This window comes from Ranitomeya variabilis, chromosome 4 (genome assembly GCF_051348905.1).
Source record: "Ranitomeya variabilis isolate aRanVar5 chromosome 4, aRanVar5.hap1, whole genome shotgun sequence".
In the NCBI taxonomy this organism is placed as follows: Eukaryota; Metazoa; Chordata; class Amphibia; order Anura; family Dendrobatidae; genus Ranitomeya; species Ranitomeya variabilis.
In genome coordinates, this window is record NC_135235.1 from 534,208,155 (window position 1) to 534,230,951 (window position 22,797).

The following is a 22,797-nucleotide window of genomic DNA, read 5'->3' on the forward strand; positions in this document are numbered from 1 at the left end:
TGGGATGTGCGTTCCTTTGTGCAGTCCTGTGGGATTTGTGCTCGGGCTAAGCCTTGCTGTTCTCGTGCCAGCGGTTTGCTTTTGCCTTTGCCTGTCCCGAAGAGGCCTTGGACGCACATTTCCATGGATTTTATTTCGGATCTTCCAGTCTCTCAGAGAATGTCTGTCATCTGGGTGGTGTGTGATCGTTTTTCCAAAATGGTCCCTTTGGTGCCCTTGCCTAAGTTGCCTTCCTCCTCCGATTTGGTTCCTCTATTTTTTCAGAATGTGGTTCGCTTGCACGGCATCCCTGAAAATATTGTGTCTGACAGAGGATCCCAGTTTGTGTCCAGATTTTGGCGGATCTTTTGTGCTAAGATGGGCATTGATTTGTCTTTTTCGTCGGCCTTCCATCCTCAGACGAATGGCCAAACCGAGCAAACTAATCAGACCTTGGAAATTTATTTAAGATGTTTTGTTTCTGCTGATCAGGATGATTGGGTGACTTTTTTGCCATTGGCCGAGTTTGCCCTTAATAATCGGGCTAGTTCTGCTACTTTGGTTTCGCCTTTTTTCTGCAATTCTGGTTTCCATCCTCGTTTTTCCTCGGGTCAGGTTGAGCCTTCTGACTGTCCTGGGGTGGATTCTGTGGTGGATAGGTTGCAGCAGATTTGGAACCATGTGGTGGACAATTTGAAGTTGTCACAGGAGAAGGCTCAGCGCTTTGCCAACCGCCGTCGCGGTGTGGGTCCCCGACTTCGTGTTGGGGATTTGGTATGGCTGTCTTCTCGGTATGTTCCTATGAAGGTCTCCTCTCCTAAGTTCAAGCCTCGCTTCATCGGTCCTTATAAGATTTTGGAAATCCTTTACCCGGTGTCATTTCATTTGGACCTCCCAGCGTCGTTTGCCATTCATAACGTGTTCCATAGGTCTTTGTTGCGGAGGTATGTGGTGCCTGTGGTTCCTTCTGTTGAGCCCCCTGCCCCGGTGCTGGTTGAGGGCGAATTGGAGTACGTGGTGGAGAAGATCTTGGATTCTCGTATTTCTAGACGGAGGCTTCAGTATTTGGTTAAGTGGAAGGGCTATGGTCAGGAGGATAATTCCTGGGTTGTCGCCTCTGATGTTCATGCGGCCGATTTGGTTCATGCCTTCCATGTGGCTCATCCTGATCGCCCTGGGGGTTTTGATGAGGGTTCGGTGACCCCTCCTCAAGGGGGGGGTACTGTTGTGAACTCTGTTTTTGGGCTCCCTCTTGTGGTCACAAGTGGTACTGTGTGAGTGCTGTCTTTGGGCTCCCTCTGGTGGCTCTTTGTGTCTTTCTGCAGGTCTGATGCGGATCAGCTGTCTCGTTATCTGTTAGCTGGTTCCCTATTTAGCTCACCTGGACTTTCAGTGTTTGCCTGCTGTCGATGTATTCAGTGCTATCTTGATCCTCCTGAATTCCTTCGCTATCAGTCTCTCCAAGAGAAGCTAAGTTTTCTGTTTGGTTATTTTTTGCTCATTAGTGTTCAATATGTTTCTTGGTTATTTACTTGTCCTTGTCCAGCTTGCTAATATGTGATTTCCTTGCTTGCTGGTAGCTCTAGGGGGCTGAGTTTCTCCCCTCACACCGTTAGTTGGTGCGGGGGTTCTTGTATTCTCAGCGTGGATATTTTGTATAGGGTTTTTTACTGACCGCACAGTTCCCTGCCTGTCTTCTGCTATCTAGTATTAGTGGGCCTCATTTGCTGAATCTGTTTTCATTTCTACGTTTTGTATTTTCCCCTTACCTCACCGTTAATATTTGTTGGGGGCTTACTTTATCTTTGGGGTCATTTCTCTGAGGCAAGTGAGGTCTTACTTTCTCTATAGGGGTAGCAAGTTTCTCAGGTTGCGTCGAGAGTGACGTCCAGGAATTTAGGCACGTTCACCGGCTACCTTCAGTGTGTTTGGTTAGGATCAGGTTTTGCGGTCAGTCCAGTTACCACCTCCCTAGAGCTTGTTCTATGTTCAGTAACTTAGCTAGTTCATTCTGTGATCCTCAGCCACTAAGGATCATAACACTGATGGCTGCGAACAGCAAACTGCGCGTTGCTGTGTCTGTTGTGCTGTGATGCGGCCGGCAGCAGACATTGCCACGTGCATCAGTCTGTCTCATAAGCTGCAGACTGCGGCTTGTGAGACCTCAGCATGCTCATGCAGGGGGTGCAATGACGTCATTGTCTCGTGCCGCTCTACAGGCCAGAAAAGAAGACGGAGGTTGCGGTGCCAGGAATCAGGATTAGGTGAGTATAAACTTCATTATTTGTTATGTGAACGGGCTGTGGGGCCATCCTACTATATATATGGGGACTGGGGCCATCATACTGTATATATGGGGGCTGGGGCCATCATACTTTATATATGGGGGAACAGGGGCTATCATACTGTAATACTGCATATATGGGGGCTGTGGCCATCATACTTTATATATGGAGGAACTGGAGCCTTCATACTGTATATATTGGACCTGAGGCCATCACATTTTATATATGGAGGAACTGGGGCCATCATACTGTATATATGGGGGCTGGGGCCATCATACTGCATATATGGAGGAACTGGGGCCATCATACTGTATATATGGGGGCTGGGGTCATCATACTGTGTATATGGGGGCTGGGGCCATCATACTTTATATATGGAGGAACTGGGGCCATCATACTGTATATATATATATATGTATATATATATTTTTTAGTAAAATACACTAGCCATCTTATAGAGCTATCCGTTATATCATATAAATAAAGGGCAGATTATAGTATCGATATTCCACTTGTTTCGTCTAGGATGTCCTTTGGGCAGTGCGCATGCGCATAGAGGTCTCAGCTCCGTGCATCTCCAGGAGCACCCATATATCTGGATACGCCGGCATTATCAGCTTGCGTTCCTGCGAGCGCTGACCTGGAGATGCTTATGTTTATTTCCGGAGGAGACATCGAACGCATGCGCCACTAAGCAGAATGGACTTCATTTTTGTTCACGCCCCTTAGTATGTGTCAAATTCCTATTGGAGGCTTGTTATATTTATTGACTGTTTGGCCCTCACTAAAACCACACCCCCGGAAGAAGCTCTGGGCGAAACGCGCGTCGGGGCGCACGTGAAGGAAGGGACCTGCTTTACCAATACACTACCCGGGTCTGTATATATATATATATATACTTCATACCTATGCATGTCAAACAAGCTGGTGGGTGTTTATGGGATTGGTGGAGTATGTGAGCGGTGTGGACGGGGCTACTACCTTAATTGAAAGGAGAACTCTTACTTTTCCCTGTATTTCCACAGTATATTTTACACTTTTCACCATCATATATTATAATAACCCATCTAGCTTCTCTGTTCAGCATATTAGATTGTTATATGAATATTATCAGCTACATTGTTATTGTGGATAGTTTGCAGGTCCTTTTATCTTTCAGGACACTCTGTCATCATATATCAAGTCTTATTTGTTTGTTTTGTTTTTTGTTAAATTTATTTAATAAAGATATCTTGATTTTATATAATGGTTCTCTTCGTGCGGTTAATGGGATCTAAATCCGCTTCTTGTTGAGATTGCTATTGGAAGTGCCATTAATTGTATATCCTGTGACGTATTGGTTAGTAATGTATATATGGGGGCTGGGGCCATCATACTTTATATATGGGGGAACAGGGGCTATCATACTGTAATACTGCATATATGGGGGCTGTGGCCATCATACTTTATATATGGAGGAACTGGAGCCTTCATACTGTATATATTGGACCTGAGGCCATCACATTTTATATATGGAGGAACTGGGGCCATCATACTGTATATATGGGGGCTGGGGCCATCATACTGCATATATGGAGGAACTGGGGCCATCATACTGTATATATGGGGGCTGGGGTCATCATACTGTGTATATGGGGGCTGGGGCCATCATACTTTATATATGGAGGAACTGGGGCCATCATACTGTATATATGGGGGATGGGGCCATCATACTGTATATATGAGGGCTTGGGCCATCATACTGTATATATGGGGGATGGGACCACCATACTATATATATAGGGGCTAGGTCCATCATACTTTATATGTGGAGGAACTGGGCCATTCACACTATATATATGGGGAACTGGGGCCATCATACTGTATATATGGGGGCTAGGGCCATCATACTGCGTATATGGAGGAACTGGGGCCATCATACTGTATATATGGGGGCTGGGGCCATCATTCTGTGTATATGGGGGCTGGGGCCATCATACTTTATATATGGAGGAACTGTGGCCATCATACTGTATATATGGGGGCTGGGGCCATCATACTTTATATATGGGGGGAACAGGGGCTATCACACTGTAAAACTGTATATATGGGGGCTGGGGCCATCATACTTTATATATGGAGGAACTGGAGCCATCATACTGTATATATGGGGGGCTGGGGCCATCATACTGTATATATGGGGTCTGGGGCCATCATACTTTATATATGGGGGAACAAGGGCTATCATACTGTAATACTGTATATATGAGGGCTGGGGCCATCATACTTTATATATGGAGGAACTGGAGCCATCATACTGTATATATGGGGGCTGGGGCCATCATACTGTATATATGGGGGCTGGGGCCATCATACTATACATATGGGGGCTGGGGCTATCATACTTTATATGTGGAGGAACTGGGCCATCATACTACAGTATATATATGTGGGAACTGGGGCCATCATACTTTATATATATATACTAGACTGTGGCTCGATTCTAACGCATCGGGTATTCTAGAATATGCATGTCCCCGTAGTATATGGACAATGATGATTCCAGAATTCGCAGCAGACTGTGCCCGTCGCTGATTGGTCGAGGCAACCTTTATGACATCATCGTCGCCATGGCAACCATTATGACATCTACGTCGATACTGTGCCCGTCGCTGATTGGTCGAGGCCTGGCGGCCTCGACCAATCAGAGACGCGGGATTTCTACGTCGATACTGTGCCCGCCGCTGATTGGTCGAGGCCCAGGCGGCCTCGACCAATCAGCGAATGAATAAACGGGACAGACAGACAGACGGAAAAACCCTTAGACAATTATATATATAGATATATATAGAGAGAGAGGAACTGGGGCCATCATACTTTATATATATAGAGGAACTGGGGCCATCATACTATATATATGGAGGAAATGGGGCCATCTTACTTTATATCTATGGGGGAACTGGGGCCATCATACTATTCATGGGGGAATTGGAGCCATCATACTATATATATTGGGGCTGGGACCATCATACTATATATATATATATATGGGGGCTGGGTCCATCATACTATACATGGGGGATCTGGACCCATCATACTATATAAATGGGGGAACTGGGGCCATCATACTATATATATATGGGAACTGGGGCCATCATACTATATATGGGGAAACTGGGGCCTTCATACTATACATGGAGGAACTGGAGCCATCATACTATATATATGGGGGTTGGGGCCATCATACTTTATATATGGAGGAACTGGGGCCATCATACTATATATATGGGGGCTGAGGCCATCATACTATACCTATTAGCCATAGGTAAGTGTTCACACTGGGCAGCTAGGTCAGGGACCCATTCGATTCATGAGATTACCTTGGCGATGGTGGACGGGCTCACAATATTTTTCCAAATTTTGTGCTAAGCGTCTCGTGTACTTTTCCTAAATTTCAAAAGCCATCTTGCTATTCACACTTCATGAATTTCACATTGACATGCTTTAACACTATTGAGTGCAACCATTTTTCGTATTTTGATATGTAAGTCGAGTTTTGATATGCACCTATTCAGACTTGTTCATGTTGTTTCAGTCAGTGTTTCTGTTACTTACATGGGGAGTACTGGGACCATCCTACTATATATATGAGAGAACTGAAAGAACTAGGGCCATCATCCATATAGATATGTGGTGAAAACTGGGGCCATATATAGGGGCAGTGGGGACAATGATACTATATATACGGGGCAGTGGGGACATCACATTGTATATAGGGGCTATGTAGCCATTTTACTATATGGGGAGCTATGAGGTCCTCATTGTATAATAAAGGGCTTTGGGGACTACCATATTGTGTATTGGGGCTTTAAGACCATGATTCTGTATAGGCAGAGCTGTGTGGGCACTCAGGACATTATCAGTTTTGATAGGGGCACTCAGGTTCCAGTATTTTTTTTTTAGGGTGGGGACATTGTTAACTTGAAATGGACACTCAAGTGTATTTGTTGCTGGAAGGGGGCACATGGGATATTATATCCTTCAAAGGAGCATACAGGCCTTTGCACGGTAGTGGTATTAATACTTTCTATGGGACAGTTTAATTTTTGGGGGAGGGAGTAATCATAGTAATGACACAGTTTTTTAAATATTGGGGTCAGTATTCTATGCCTCAGGTGCACGAAGAGTGGGGAGTTTTTGTAGGTTGGGAATAGATTGAGACATCACTAGAAATGTGAGAAGTCAAATGTGTTTTTGTTGTAATCTGTGCAGACGAGTTGTGGCTGGGGAAGTGGTAATGGAGGTATGGGCAAGATGGAAAAGACGGGAAAAGTGAGCGACCCATATAAGAAAGATCATCAGCTGTAAGTTACTATATATAACTGTACTGTACTCACGTGTATGTTCTGCGGGACTGGTATCTACTAGGGTTGAGCGACTTTTACTTTTTTAGGATCGAGTCGGGTTTCGCGAAACCTGACTTTGTCAAAAGTCGAGTTGAGTGAAATCGTCCGATTATCGTTCAAAGTCGGGGATCGGCCGAAACACGAAACCCAATGTAAGTCAATGGGGGAGCAAAGTCGGCAGTGAGTGGAGGACAGGAAAACACCTACAGTGCCCATTTTAATGTCAAAAACATCAATTCGTGTCACTTAAGCTTGTGAATCTTAATTTACCTTATAATAATAGGCATTGAAAATTGGGGGTCATTTGGCTAAAGTTGTGGGGGGGGGGGGGTAGGGCTGGCTCAAGTTTTTCATGGGCCCAGGAAACGCGGACTACGTCACGGCAGTGGAGCAGGGAGAGGTCAGTATTTCAACTTTGCAAGTGCTGTGATCCTGAGCAAGCAGGGGGGGCCCACTCGTTCGCATTGGCACTGGCACAGGGCCCCTCAAAGTACGGCGGTGTGTTTGACGGCGGGGGCGCCTCCCACCGGCAGAGACACTTTTGCGTACTATGAGGGGCCCTGTGACAGTGAAGTCGCCAACGAGTATGCCCTCCCCACCTGATGAAGGAACCTGCACTTTCATCTGCGCCTTCCTTTTTGTCCCCGTGTAAGGTGGTATAGTATGCGGGAAGGGGAACCTGAATTTCAGCAAGGTCAGATTCTGGCTGTGTAAAGTGCAAGGGGAATGTAGTAGTCTGGGTCAATGTACCAGCAGACTCATGTAGCACTGGCTGGGCAATGGGCAGGATGAGGAGGAAACACAGATATAGGCCCAAATAATAAAGTGGGCTAAATGCTGTTCAAAATTGGTAACAGGACTAACCAGGCGGCATTGCTTTGTTCAGTGGAGGAGAACACCAAAGAGCGGCAGACACCGTTAGTAGGCCCCAACCAAACTAGTAGCCCCAATGCAGTTAAATATCTGATATAGGCCGAAAACCTGAAGATTGAAGCTCAGCTTTGTTCAGTGGAGGAGAACACCAAGGAGTGGCAGACACCGTTAGTAGGCCCCAACCAAACTAGTAACCCAATGCAGTTTCATATTAAAAATATAGGCCGAAAGCCAGAAGATTGAAGCTCAGGAAAAAAAACCTGGAGAACAACACGGAGTGGCAGACACGGTTAGTAGGCCCCAACCAAACTAGTATCCCAAATGCAGTTTCATATTAAAAATATAGGCCGAAAGCCAGAAGATTGAAGCTCAGGAAAAAAAACCCAGGAGAACACCAAGGAGCGGCAGACACCGTTTGTAGGCCCCAACCAAACTAGTAGGCCAAATGCAGTTTAAAATTTGTAAATATAGGCCGAAAGCCTGAAGATTGAAGCTCAGCTTTGTTCAGTGGAGGAGAACACCAAGGAGCGGCAGACACCGTTAGTAGGCCCCAACCAAACTAGTAGGCCAAATGCAGTTAAATATCTGATATAGGCCGAAAGCCTGAAGATTGAAGCTCAGCTTTGTTCAGTGGAGGAGAAAAGCAAGGAGCGGCAGACACCGTTAGTAGGCCCAACCAAACTAGTAGCCCCAATGCAGTTTTCAAATTCCCATAGGCTGAAAACCTGACAATTGAAGCTCAGCTTTTTTCAGAGGAGGACAACTGTATTGAGTGGCGCAGACAGACACAGGTAGTAGGCCTTAAACAAAAAAGTTGGCTCAATGCAGTTTAAAAAAGGTTACAGGGGTACACAGGCAGCATTGGTGTGGTCAGCGGAGGATGATTGGAAGGAGGGACCGCAGACAGACTTACTAGGCCTAAAGTAAAAAAGTAGGCTCTATGCAGGTTTAAATAGGTTACAGGGGTACACAGGCAGCATTCGTGTGGTCAGTGGAGGACGATTGGAAGGAGGGACCGCAGACAGACTTACTAGGCCTAAAATAAAAAAGTAGGCTCTATGCAGGTTTAAATAGGTTACAGGGGTACACAGGCAGCATTCGTGTGGTCAGCGGAGGACGATTGGAAGGAGGGACCGCAGACAGACTTACTAGGCCTAAAATAAAAAAGTAGGCTCTATGCAGGTTTAAATAGGTTACAAGGGTACACAGGCAGCATTGGTGTGGTCAGCGGAGGACGATTGGAAGGAGGGACCGCAGACAGACTTACTAGGCCTAAAATAAAAAATTAGGCTCTATGCACTTTTAAATAGGTTACAGGGTTACACAGGCAGCATTAGTGTGGTCAGCAGAGGACAATTGGAAGGGGTGGCGCAGACTTACTAGGCCTAAAATAAAAAAAGTAGGCTCTATGCAGGTTTAAATAGGTTACAGGGGTACACAGGCAGCATTGGTGTGGTCAGCAGAGGACGATTGGAAGGAGGGACCGCAGACAGACTTACTAGGCCTAAAATAAAAAAAGTAGGCTCTATGCAGGTTTAAATAGGTTACAGGGTTACACAGGCAGCATTCGTGTGGTCAGTGGAGGACAATTGGAAGGGGTGGCGCAGACTTACTAGGCCTAAAATAAAAAAGTAGGCTCTATGCCGGTTTAAATAGGTTACAGGGGTACACAGGCAGCATTGGTGTGTTCAGCGGAGGACGATTGCACCGAGGGGCAGACACAGTTAGTAGGGCCAAAAAAGTAATAGGCAAAATGCAGTTAAAAATAGGTTACAGGAGTACGCAGGCGGCCTAGCTTTGTTCAGTGGAGGACAACTGTAAGGAGTGTCTGACACAGTTAGTAGGCCAAAATAATAATGTGAGGTTAATGTCTGGCAAAAAAAAAAATCACAAATAAACAGGTGGCATACCTAGGTACAGGGGTGGGCTCCTCTGCTGACTTGCAGACAGTAGTAGTTGGCGCAAAGTATTAACTGGTGTAAATGTAGGACAGGGCCCCTGAATATTTTTACTAGCATCAATCATGACAACAAAGTGGTATTGGCAGTGCCATTGAAGGATTTAACAGCACAGACTAAACAGTGGTGGAGCAGTGAGAGGTAATTTTGCAAGTGGTAGGCCACTGTTTGAGCTGGGGGGGGGGGAACACTATCTCGTGGGCGGCGGTACTGGCCCAGTTCCCCTCATGTTACGACGGTGTGTCTGACGTTGGGTGTGCACCACCACCGCCAGAGACACTTCATTGTACTATGAGGGACCCTGTGCCAGTGCCGTTGGTCAAAAGTGGGCACACCCACCTGTTCAGCCAAACGGCACTCGTACGGGTGCTTGCGCCAAGTGGTGACCACGGCCCATTTAGGGAGGTGTAACAATGGCCTATGGTGGACATACAGCAGCTGCAAATGGAGAAATTGGAGCAGTCAGTAAGACGAGTCCAAAAGCAAGACCTTTTTACAGGAAAGCTAGGTGTCAGCAGGGAAAGGTGGGGCAAAATAATTAGAAATCCATGATTGGTTCATTTTAATGAAGGTTAGATCATCAACATTTTGGGTAGCCAGACGAGTCCTTTTTTCGGTCAGTATTGAACCAGCAGCACTGAATACTCCTTCTGATAGCACACTAGCAGCTGGGCAAGCAAGCTCCTGTAAAGCATATTCTGCCAATTCAGGCCAGATGTCTATTTTGGATGCCCAGTATTCAAATGGGAATGACGTGTGAGGGAGAACATCGATAAGGGCGGAAAAATAGTTAGTAACCATACTAGACAAATGTTGTCTCCTGTCACTTTGAATTGATGCTGCAGTACCTGTCATGTTTGCGGTCATTGCGAAATCACTCCACAACCTGGTCATAAAACCCCTCTGTCCAACGCAACTTCTGATTTGTGCACCTCTAACACCTCTGCCATGTTGCCCCCTGCAGCTCGTGTGAGAACCATCACCGCCGCTGTGTGCTGGGAATGCCTGAACCAAGCGGTCAACAAGAGTTGCTTGTTTGGTAGCCAATATTTGCTCAAGGTTCTCATGTGGCATGATATTTTGCAATTTCCCTTTATAGCGTGGATCCAGGAGGCAGGCCAACCAGTAATCGTCATCGGTCATCATTTTGATAATGCAGGGGTCCCTTTTTAGGATTCGCAAGGCATAATCCGCCATGTGGGCCAATGTTCCAGGTGTCAATTCACAGCTTGTGCTGGGTTGAGGAGCACTTTCTGGCAAATCATCATCACTTGTCTCCCTCAAAAACCCTGTACATGACCTTGCAACGCCACCAGTTTCTATTGCCCCCTGAGAGACTTCCTCCTCCCATAAATATTCATCCCCATCATCCTCCTCGTCCTCCTCCTCTTCGTCCGCCACCTCATCCAGGAGACTTCCCTGAGCAGACAATGGCTGACTGTCATCAAGGCTTCCCTCGTCCTCGGCTGCAGACGCCTGCTCCTTTATGTGCGTCAAACTTTGCATCAGCAGATGCATTAGGGGGATGCTCATGCTTATGATGGCGTCGTCTGCACTAACCAGGCGTGTGCATTCCTCAAAACACTGAAGGACTTGACACAGGTCTTGTAGCTTCGACCACTGCACACCTGACAACTCCATGTCTGCCATCCAACTGCCTGCCCGTGTATGTGTATCCTCCCACAAATACATAACAGCACGCCTCTGTTCACACAGCCTCTGAAGCATGTGCAGTGTGGAGTTCCACCTTGTTGCAACGTCGATTATTAGGTGGTGCTGGGGAAGCTTCAAAGATCACTGATGGTTCTGCATACGGCTGGAGTGTACGGGCGAACTGCGGATGTGCGAGCAAAGTCTTCGCACCTTCAGGAGCAGGGCGGGTAACCCCGGATAACTTTTCAGGAAGCACTGCACCACCAGGTTCAAGGTGTGAGCCAGGCAAGGAATGTGTTTCAGTTGTGAAAGGGCTATGGCAGCCATAAAATTCCTTCCGTTATCACTGACTACCTTGCCTGCCTCAAGATGTACACTGCCCAGCCATGACTGCAAGAACTCGGACAGAACTTCCGCGGTGTGTCTGTTGTCGCCCAAACACTTCATTTCCAACACAGCCTGTTGACGCTTACCACTAGCTGTTCCATAATGGGACACCTCGTGTGCAACACTGGCAGCTGCGGATGGAGTGGTCGTGCGACTGCGGTCTGTGGACGAGCTCTCGCTTCTGCCTACAGCCAACTGTTTCCTAGACCGTGGGCTAGGCAGAACTGTCCCAGTATGGCTGTCCCCTGTGGACCCTGCATCCACCACATTAACCCAGTGTGCCGTGATGGACACGTAATGTCCCTGGCCATGTCTACTGGTCCATGCATCTGTTGTGAGGTGCACCTTTCTACTGACAGATTTCCTGAGTGCATGGACAATGCGGTCTTTGACATGCTGGTGGAGGGCTGGGATGGCTTTTCTCGCAAAGAAGTGTTGACTGGGTAGGTCATAGCGTGGCACCGCGTAGGCCATCAGGGCTTTGAAAGCTTCGCTTTCAACCAACTGGTAGGGCATCATCTCTAACTAGATTAGTCTAGCAATGTGGGCGTTCAAACCCTGTGTACGCGGATGAGAGGATGAGTGCTTCCTTTTCCTAACGAGAGTCTCTTGTAGGGTGAGCTGGACTGGAGAGCTGCATATGGTGGAACTAGCGGGGGTGGTGGTGGTGGACATGGCAGACTGAGAGAGGTTTGGTGATGGTATTCTTGTTGTTGGCCTACATACAGTGTTTCCTACCAAGAACCTGGTGATTCCCTGACTGCTTTGCCCTTGCGACGATACCTGTTGTGAATTCTGCTCTTGGGCTCCCTCCGGTGGTTATAAGTGGTAGCGCTGCTGTCTTTGGATCGCTGCATTTATCAGGTGTGTTCACTTATTGCAATTCTGACTTGGCTATTTAGTCTTGCTTGACCCTTTAGTCAGTGCCAGTTTTCCATTGTTCCTGGAGGATTCACATCCCTGCCTGGTCTCTCCTGCTTTGCTGTTTTTTTCAACAAAGATAAGTTCTGGCTTTGTTTTTTGCAGTCCACATGCTGTGGGCTTTATTGTTCAGTTCTTTTCCATGTTTTTGTCTTGTCCAGCTTGGTCTGCATAAGGATTTGTTCAGCCAAGCTGGTATCTCTGGAGATGCAGATATACCCTCCATATCTTTAGTTAGATGTGGAGATTTTGTATTTTCTGTGGTGGATATTTTCTAGTGTGTTAATACTGACCGCATAGTACTCTGTCCTATCCTTTCTATTTAGCTAGAGTGGCCTCCTTTGCTAAATCCTGATTTCAGTCTGCGTATGTTATTTCCCTCTCCTCTCCCAGTCAATATTTGTGGGGGGCTGTCTATCCTTTGGGGATTTTCTCTGAGGCAAGATAGTTTTCCCTTTTCTATCTCTAGGGGTATTTAGTCCTCCGGCTGTGTCGAGATGTCTAGGGAGTGTTAGGTACATTCCACGGCTACTCCTAGTTGCGGTGTTAAGTTCAGGGTCTGCGGTCAGAACAGGTACCACCTTCTCCAGAGTACGTCTCATGCTGCTCCTAAGCCACCAGATCATAACAGATACCTCCACATTTGCTGCAAGTGGTGTCGTAAACGGTGGGCTTACAGTGAGGGAAGGAATGTAGCGTTGCTGACTAGCTTCATTGTGAGCGGGTGCAACAACGTTACGGGACGTTTGGTAGTTAGTCCAGGCTTGCAAGTGCATGGTGGTTAAATGTCTACGCATGCAAGTTGTATTTACATTTTTGACATTCTGACCTCTGCTAAAGGTCCTTGAGCATTTCTTACAGATCACTTTGCACTGATCATTCGGATCTTGGTTAAAAAATTGCCAGACTGCACTCTTCCTACTATCGAATATCTTTTCAGGCATTGCACACTGTGCTACTTTAACCGGATGGCCACGCTGTCCTACAACTGTTTTTGGTTTTGACACACGTTTTTGGCCAGATACGGGCCTGCCAGAGGAAAGCTGTTGCGATGTTGATGCCTGCTGCAGCTCCTCCTCCTCCACTTCAGAGCTACTGCCAGTTCCCCCAATGGCTGCCAATCGGGGTTAACATCTTGGTCATCTATCACCTCCTCTTCTATGTCCTGTGCACCTTCCTGTGTGTCACCGTGCAAGGTGCTATAGCGTTCGGGACGGGGCACCATAGTCTCATCAGGGTCAGATTCTGGCTCAGTACACTGCGAGGGCAATGTTGTGATCTGAGTCAATGGAACAGCATAATAATCTAGCTGTGGCTGTGCATCTGTGCACTCCATGTCCGATTCATCTTGTAATGGGCATGGCCTGTTAACAATTTCCCTTTCTAACCCAGGCACAGTATGTGTAAAGAGCTCCATGGAGTCACCTGTTGTGTCGCCTGACGCATCCTTCACTGTTATTCTTGGTGAAGGACACAAGGAAGAAACTTGTTCCTGACCGGGAGCATCCACTGACGACGCGCTGCTTTTACATTTTGCACTTTCCGAAGAGGAGGCGAAAGAGCTAGAGGCAGAGTCAGCAAGGAAAGCCAAAACTTTTTCCTGCTGCTCCTGCTTTAAAAGCGGTTTTCCAACTCCCAGAAAAGGGAGAGTTCGAGACCTTGTGTAGCCAGACGAAGACGCTGGCTCAACAACTTGAGACTTAGGTGCTATATTGCTTTTCCCACGACCACCTGATGCTCCACGACCACCACCACTACCATCATTACCAGCTCTCAATGACCGCCCAGAGCCACGACCTCTTCCACCAGACTTCCTCATTCTTGGAAAAATGTACCCAAACTAACAACCGTTATATGGTACTGCAAAACCAGGTAGAAGGTGTACGTAATCTTGTTGTGAATTTAAATTTCCCTTTATAGGTGTGGGAGACTGCTGGGAAAATCAGGCCCACTGTATTACACTACACAGTTTGAGTGGCAGAAAGTGGCTGGCAGATATGCCACAAACAGGACTGACGCAGATGCACTTAGTGGCAATATAAATCTCCCTTTTATGTGTGGGAGAATGCAGAAAAAATCAGGCCCACTGTATTACACTACACAGTTTGAGTGGCAGAAAGTGGCTGGCAGATATGCCACAAACAGGACTGATGCAGATGCACTCGGTGGCAATATAAATCTCCCTTTTTATGTGTGGGAGAATGCAGGAAAAACTCAGGCCCACTGTATTACACTACACAGTTTGAGTGTCAGAAAGTGGCTGGCAGATATGCCACAAACAGGACTGACACAGATGCACTCAGTGGCAATATAAATCTCCCTTTTTATGTGGGAGAATGCAGAAAAAATCAGGCCCACTGTATTACACTACACAGTTTGAGTGGCAGAAAGTGGCTGGCAGATATGCCACAAACAGGACTGACGCAGATGCACTCAGTGGCAATATAAATCTCCTTTTTTATGTGTGGGAGAATGCAGGAAAAAATCAGGCCCACTGTATTACACTTCACAGTTTGAGTGGCAGAAAGTGGCTGGCAGATATGCCACAAACAGGACTGACGCAGATGCACTCAGTGGCAATATAAATCTCCCTTTTTATGTGTGGGAGAATGCAGGAAAAAATCAGGCCCACTGTATTACACTACACAGTTTGAGTGGCAGAAAGTGGCTGGCAGATATGCCACAAACAGGACTGACGCAGATGCACTCAGTGGCAATATAAATCTCCCTTTTTATGTGTGGGAGACAGCAGAAAAATCAGGCCCACTGTATTACACTACACAGTTTGAGTGGCAGAAAGTGGCTGGCAGATATGCCACAAACAGGACTGACACAGATGCACTCAGTGGCAATATAAATCTCCCTTTTTATGTGTGGGAGACAGCAGAAAAAATCAGGCCCACTGTATTATACTACACAGTTTGAGTAGCAGAAAGTGGCTGGCAGAAATGCCACAAACAGGACTGACGCAGATGCACTCAGTGGCAATATAAATCTCCCTTTTTATGTGTGGGAGAATGCAGGAAAAACTCAGGCCCACTGTATTACACTACACAGTTTGAGTGGCAGAAAGTGGCTGGCAGATATGCCACAAACAGGACTGACGCAGATGCACTCAGTGGCAATATACATCTCCCTTTTTATGTGTGGGAGAATGCAGGAAAAAATCAGGCCCACTGTATTACACTACACAGTTTGAGTGGCAGAAAGTGGCTGGCAGATATGCCACAAACAGGACTGATGCAGATGCACTCGGTGGCAATATAAATCTCCCTTTTTATGTGTGGGAGAATGCAGGAAAAACTCAGGCCCACTGTATTACACTACACAGTTTGAGTGTCAGAAAGTGGCTGGCAGATATGCCACAAACAGGACTGACACAGATGCACTCAATGGCAATATAAATCTCCCTTTTTATGTGTGGGAGAATGCAGGAAAAAATCAGGCCCACTGTATTACACTACACAGTTTGAGTGGCAGCAAGTGGCTGGCAGATATGCCACAAACAGAACTGACACAGATGCACTCAGTGGCAATATAAATCTCCCTTTTTATGTGTGGGAGACAGCAGAAAAATCAGGCCCACTGTATTACACTACACAGTTTGAGTGGCAGAAAGTGGCTGGCAGATATGCCACAAACTGGACTGACACAGATGCACTCAGTGGCAATATAAATCTCCCTTTTTATGTGTGGGAGAATGCAGGAAAAACTCAGGCCCACTGTATTAGACTACACGGTTTGAGTGGCAGAAAGTGGCTGCATATATGCCACAAACAGGACTGACGCAGATGCACTCAGTGGCAATATAAATCTCTGTTTTTATGTCTGGGAGAATGCAGGAAAAACTCAGGCCCACTGTAGTACACTACACAGTTTGAGTGGCAGAAAGTGGCTGGCAGATATGCCACAAACAGGACTGACGCAGATGCACTCAGTGGCAATATAAATCTCCCTTTATAGGTGTGGGAGAATGCAGGAAAAATCAGGCCCACTGTATTACACTACACAGTTTGAGTGGCAGCAAGTGGCTGGCAGATATGCCACAAACAGGACTGACGCACGCGCACTCAGTGGCAATATAAATCTCACTTTATAGGTGTGGGAGAATGCATAAAAAAATCAGGCCCACTGTAGTACACTACACAGTTTGAGTGGCAGAAAGTGGCTGGCAGATATGCCACAAACAGGACTGATGCAGATGCACTCAGTGGCAATATAAATCTCCCTTTTTATGTGTGGGAGAATGCAGAAAAAATCAGGCCCACTGTATTACACTACACAGTTTGAGTGGCAGAAAGTGGCTGCATATATGCCACAAACAGGACTGACGCAGATGCACTCAGTGGCAATATACATCTCCCTTTTTATGTGTGGGAGAATGCAGGAAAAAATCAGGCCCACTGTATTACACTACACAGTTTGAGTGGCAGAAAGTGGCTGGCAGATATGCCACAAACTGGACTGACGCAGATGCACTCAGTGGCAATATAAATCTCCCTTTTTATGTGTGGGAGACAGCAGAAAAATCAGGCCCACTGTATTACACTACACAGTTTGAGTGGCAGAAAGCGGCTGGCAGATATGCCACAAATAGGACTGACGCAGATGCACTCAGTGGCAATATAAATCTCCCTTTTTGTGTGGGAGAATGCAGGAAAAAATCAGGCCCACTGTATTACACTACACAGTTTGATTGGCAGAAAGTGGCTGGCAGATATATCAAAAAATACAAGGGCTGTAGTAGAATTTCAATCTCCCTACAATGATCAAAGGACAAGTATGTCAGCAATAAAAAGGACTGCTGCACACAAGACTGTGGACAAAGAAACAAGAGAACTGTGCAGAAAGAAGCAACAGGATTTTTGCTTTGAAAAAAGCAGTTGGTTTGCACAGCGGCGTACAAACAGCAATGCAGCTATCAGGCAGCCTTATAAGCTACAGAGCTGATGCACAGAAATCTAGCCTCCACTGTCCCTGCAAAGAAAAGGTGGTGTTGGACAGTGGAAATCGCTACAGCACAAGCGGTTTGGGGGTTAATATTTCCTCCCTAACAATATCCCTGCTTCTGACGAAGCTGCAGCAACCTCTCCCTATGCTCATTTCGCCAGCAGTAAGATGGCGGTCGGCGTGCATGCCCCTTTATAGCCCCTGTGACGCCGCTGAAAGCAAGCCAATCACTGTAATGCCCTTCTCTAAGATGGTGGGTACTGAGACCTACGTCATCACGCTGCCCACACTCTGCGCCAACCTTCATTGGCTGAGAAATGGCGCTTAAAGCGTCATATGAAACGCGACTTTGGCGCGAAGATCGCTGACCGCATTGCCGATCCCACACTGGGATCGGGTCGGGTTTCAAGAAACCCGACTTTGCCGAAAGTCGGCGATTTATGAAATTGACCGATCCGTTTCGCTCAACCCTAGTATCTACCAATATACGGTTACAGTAAGGTGGGAATGTTGCTCTTTTTAGTTGATTTTGTTTTCTTTTTAATTTAGTAACAGCTAAATTTGTTTCAGTCATTATGTAGTAGAAGGTGTATGGTGGTGTCATTGGTCTTTGTATAGTGTTTTGTTATGTATAGGTAATGGTCATATTATATTATGTTATATTATGTATTCGCTGTGTAGTGTTGATAGTGGTGGATATTGAGTAGTTTTATTGTTTTGGTCTTTTATAGTAGTCATTTTGATCATTTTGATAATATTAGTCTTTGTATTGTATGTTTTTGGTTAGCAACGGTGGTATACTGTAATTATATATGCATAGATGCTCTTTTAAATGGTTATAGTGGGGTTTGATGTGGAGACATGCACTTTGGGGCTTGGACCACTGATCTTTTAGAACCCTAGCAATGTCGCTGCCGTACTGTGTGTTTACATGTCAGTGTTTCTAGAGATATATGTATGTTTGTAAGTAAGCTCAGATATGGTGCAATATCTAAGCAGTAAGCTTTTTTCTGGTACTGTATCGATGTAGTAATCTAGATTCTGGTACCATATGCATGTCGTAAGTTCGGTTCTTTTCCCGTATTTATGTAGTAGACTTAGTAAGCTTGGTTCTGCTCCCTTATCTCTGTAGTAAGCTCGGTTCTTCTCCCACAGCTCTGTAGTAAGCTCTGTTCTGTTCCCATGTCTCTGTAGTAAGCGCAGTTCTGCTCCCATATATTTGTAGTAAGTTCAGTTCTGCTCCCTTATATCTGTAGTAAGCGCAGTTCTGCTCCCATATCTCTGTAGTAAGCTCAGTTCTGTTTCCTTACATCTGTAGTAAGCTCTGTTCTGCTCCCTAATCGCTGTAGTAAACTCAATTCTTCTCCTTTATCTCTGTAGTAAACTCTGTTCTGCTCCCTTATCCCTGAAGTAAACTCCGTTCTGCTCCATTATCTCTGTAGTAAGCTCTGTTCTGCTCCCATATCTCTGTAGTAAGCTCAGTTCTGCTCCCTTACATCTGTAGTAAGCTCTGTTCTGCTCCCTTATCGCTGTAGTAAACTCCATTCTGCTCTATTATCTCTGTAGTAAGCTCAGTTCTGCTCCCATATCTCTGTAGTAAGATCGGTTCTTCTCCTATATCTCTGTAGAAAGCTCAGTTCTGGTCCCTTATCTTTGTGGCAAGCTCTGTTCTGCTGCCTTATCTCTGTAGTAAACTTCATTCTGCTCCATTATCTCTGTAGTAAGCTTGGTTCTGCTCCCTTATCTATGTAGTAAACTCCGTTCTGCTCCATTATCTCTGTAGTAAGGTCGTTCTACTCCCTTATCTACGTAGTAATCCATCCCTCTCGTGTCTATGTAGTCAGCTTGCTTCTGTTACTGTATTTATGTAGGCAGTATGCTTGGTTCTGCTCCCATATCTATGCAGCAAGCTCCATTCTATTTATATATCTACTTGATGGTTGCCAGATTCTAACGCATCGGGTATTCTAGAATATGTATGTCCACGTAGTATATTGCCCAGCCACGTAGTATATTGCCCAGCCACATAGTAGATTGCCCAGCCATGTAGTATATTGCCCAGCCACGTAGTATATTGCCCAGTGACATAGTATATTGCCCAGTTACATTGTATATTGCCCAGTGACATAGTATATTGCCCAGTTACATTGTATATTGCCCAGTGACGTAGTATACAGCAGAGCCACATAGTATATTGCCCAGTTACGTAGTATATTGCCCAGCCACATAGTATATTGCCCAGCCATGTAGTATATTGCCCAGCCACGTAGTATATTGCCCAGTGACATACTATATTGCCCAGTTACATTGTATATTGCCCAGTGACGTAGTATACAGCAGAGCCACGTAGTATATTGCCCAGTGATGTAGTATATTGCCCAGTGACGTAGTATACAGCACAGAGCCACATAGTATATTGCCCAGTTACGTAGTATATTGCCCAGTGACGTAGTATACAGCACAGAGCCACGTAGTATATTGCACAGCCCATGTAGTATATTGCCCAGCTATGTAGTATATTGTCCAGCCACGTATGACACAGGTTAAAAAATAAATAAATAAACATATACTCACCTTCCGCAGGCACGTTGTAGCACTGTCACCTGTGTGGGGTGCAGGCGGCATCTTCCGGTCCCAGGGTGTGATGACGTCGCGGTCACGTGACCGTGTCGTGGTCACATGACCGTGACGTCACGGCAGGTCCTTGTCGTGCAGGACCTGTCATGACGTCGCGGTCACATGACCGTGACGTCATGACAGGTCCTTCTGCCAGACCATCCGTGCGACCGGAATGTGTCGGTTGCATCGCGAGGAGCGGGAAAGGTGGCGTAGGTGAGTATATAATCATTTTTTATTTTTTTTCATTATTTTTAACATTAGATGTTTTTACTATTGGCGCTGCATAGGCTGCGTCAATAGTAAAAAACTTGGTCACACAGGGTTAATAGCAGCGGTAACGGAGTGCGTTACCCACGGCATAACGCGGTCCGTTACCGCCGGCATTAACCCTGTGTGAGCGGTGAGCGGAGGGGTGTATGCGGGCGCCGGGCAGTGAGTGCGGGGAGTAAGGAGCGGCCATTTTCTTCCGGACTGTGCGCGTCGCTGATTGGTCGCGGCAGCCATGACAGGCAGCTGGCGAGACCAATTAGCGAGCGAATAACCGTTACAGACAGAAGGACAGACGGAAGTGACCCTTAGACAATTATATAGTAGATGCTTTAATGCAGCAGCCAGCACCTGCCTGTGAACAATTTAATTGTACGCTAATTCAGATGCTAAGAACTTTAGAAGAAGAGCGAAAGGCCAGGTGGCCTGAATATACAATAATCGAGTACATCGAACCACAGGATAAATGCATTACTTCCTCCTGTTTGGTCGAGATGGAAAGAGAATCTCTGAGGTGGCATTAGACCCAGAAGAGGACTACCTGTGGACGGGGGTGTCCTCCTGGGTTAGGGAACATCGATATCGCCTACAAACCTTTCATCGATTGGTTCAGACTAGACTGCAGGAGCTAGAATATGCGGAGAAGACCCAATCCAGAGCAACAGAGTTTCAAGTTGGAGACTGTGTCTTAGTGCGGGAGAAGCGTCCTCGGGACAAGCTGGAAAACTGTTGAGAGAAAGACCCGTATCGGGTAAAGAGAAGAATTAATCCTGAGGGACCCGTGTATGAAGTCCAGCCTGAGGGAAAAGAGGATGTCCTCCACTCCAACCAGGGCCGGACTGGCCATCGGGCACTTCTGGCAAATGCCAGAAGGGCCGGTGCCAGTCGTGGGCCGCTCGATCCGCCTCCCCCCGCCGCCGCCGACTCACCCCCCTGCCGCCGCATTCAACTATACCGGCGTCTATGACGCCAGTACAGTTGAATGCAATGATGGAGGAGAGAGCGTCTACAGACGCTCCCTCTCCCATCATTCCCCGCTCTGCCTCTGACACTGCAAGTGCGCGATGACGTCATATCATTGCGCACCTGCTGTGTCCTGGGCAGACTGCAGCCGCTGAGACAGGAGCAGGAAGCCACGCGGGCAAGAGGAAAGGTGAGGAGAGTGTTTTGGTTTTTTTTAACTGGACAGTGGGGACATTCTCGGGGGGGGGGAGGAGGAAGAGAGATGCGGGCTGTGCTGGATATACCACTGTGTGGGCTGTGCTGGATATACCACTGTGCGGGCTGTGCTGTATATACCCCTTTGCGGGCGGTGCTGTATATACCACTGTGCGGGCTGTGCTGTATATAACACTGTGCGGGCTGTGCTGGATATACCACTGTGCGGGCTGTGCTGTATATACCACTGTGTGGGCTGTGCTGGATATACCACTGTGTGGGCTGTGCTGTATATACCACTGTGCGGGCTGTGCTGTGCTGTATATACCACTGTGTGGGCTGTGCTGGATATACCACTGTGTGGGCTGTGCTGTATATACCACTGTGCGGGCTGTGCTGGATATACCACTGTGCGGGCTGTGCTGTATATACCACTATGCGGGCTGTGCTGTATATACCACTGTGCGGGCTGTGCTGGATATACCACTGTGTGGGCTGTGCTGGATATACCACTGTGCGGGCTGTGCTGTATATACCACTGTGCGGGCTGTGCTGGATATACCACTGTGCGGGCTGTGCTGTATATACCACTATGCGGGCTGTGCTGTATATACCACTGTGCGGGCTGTGCTGGATATACCACTGTGCGGGCTGTGCTGTATATACCACTATGCGGGCTGTGCTGTATATACCACTGTGCGGGCTGTGCTGGATATACCACTGTGCGGGCTGTGCTGGATATACCACTGTGCGGGCTGTGCTGGATATACCACTGTGCGGGCTGTGCTGGATATACCACTGTGCGGGCTGTGCTGGATATACCACTGTGTGGGCTGTGCTGGATATACCACTGTGCTGGATATACCACTGTGCGGGCTGTGCTGTATATACCACTGTGCTGGATATACCACTGTGCGGGCTGTGCTGGATATACCACTGTGCGGGCTGTGCTGGATATACCACAGTGCGGGCTGTGCTGGATCTACCACTGTGCTGGATATACCACTGTGCGGGCTGTGCTGGATATACCACTGTGCGGGCTGTGCTGTATATACCACTATGCGGGCTGTGCTGTATATACCACTGTGCGGGCTGTGCTGGATATACCACTGTGCGGGCTGTGCTGGATATACCACTGTGCGGGCTGTGCTGGATATACCACTGTGCGGGCTGTGCTGGATATACCACTGTGCGGGCTGTGCTGGATATACCACTGTGTGGGCTGTGCTGGATATACCACTGTGCTGGATATACCACTGTGCGGGCTGTGCTGTATATACCACTGTGCTGGATATACCACTGTGCGGGCTGTGCTGGATATACCACTGTGCGGGCTGTGCTGGATATACCACAGTGCGGGCT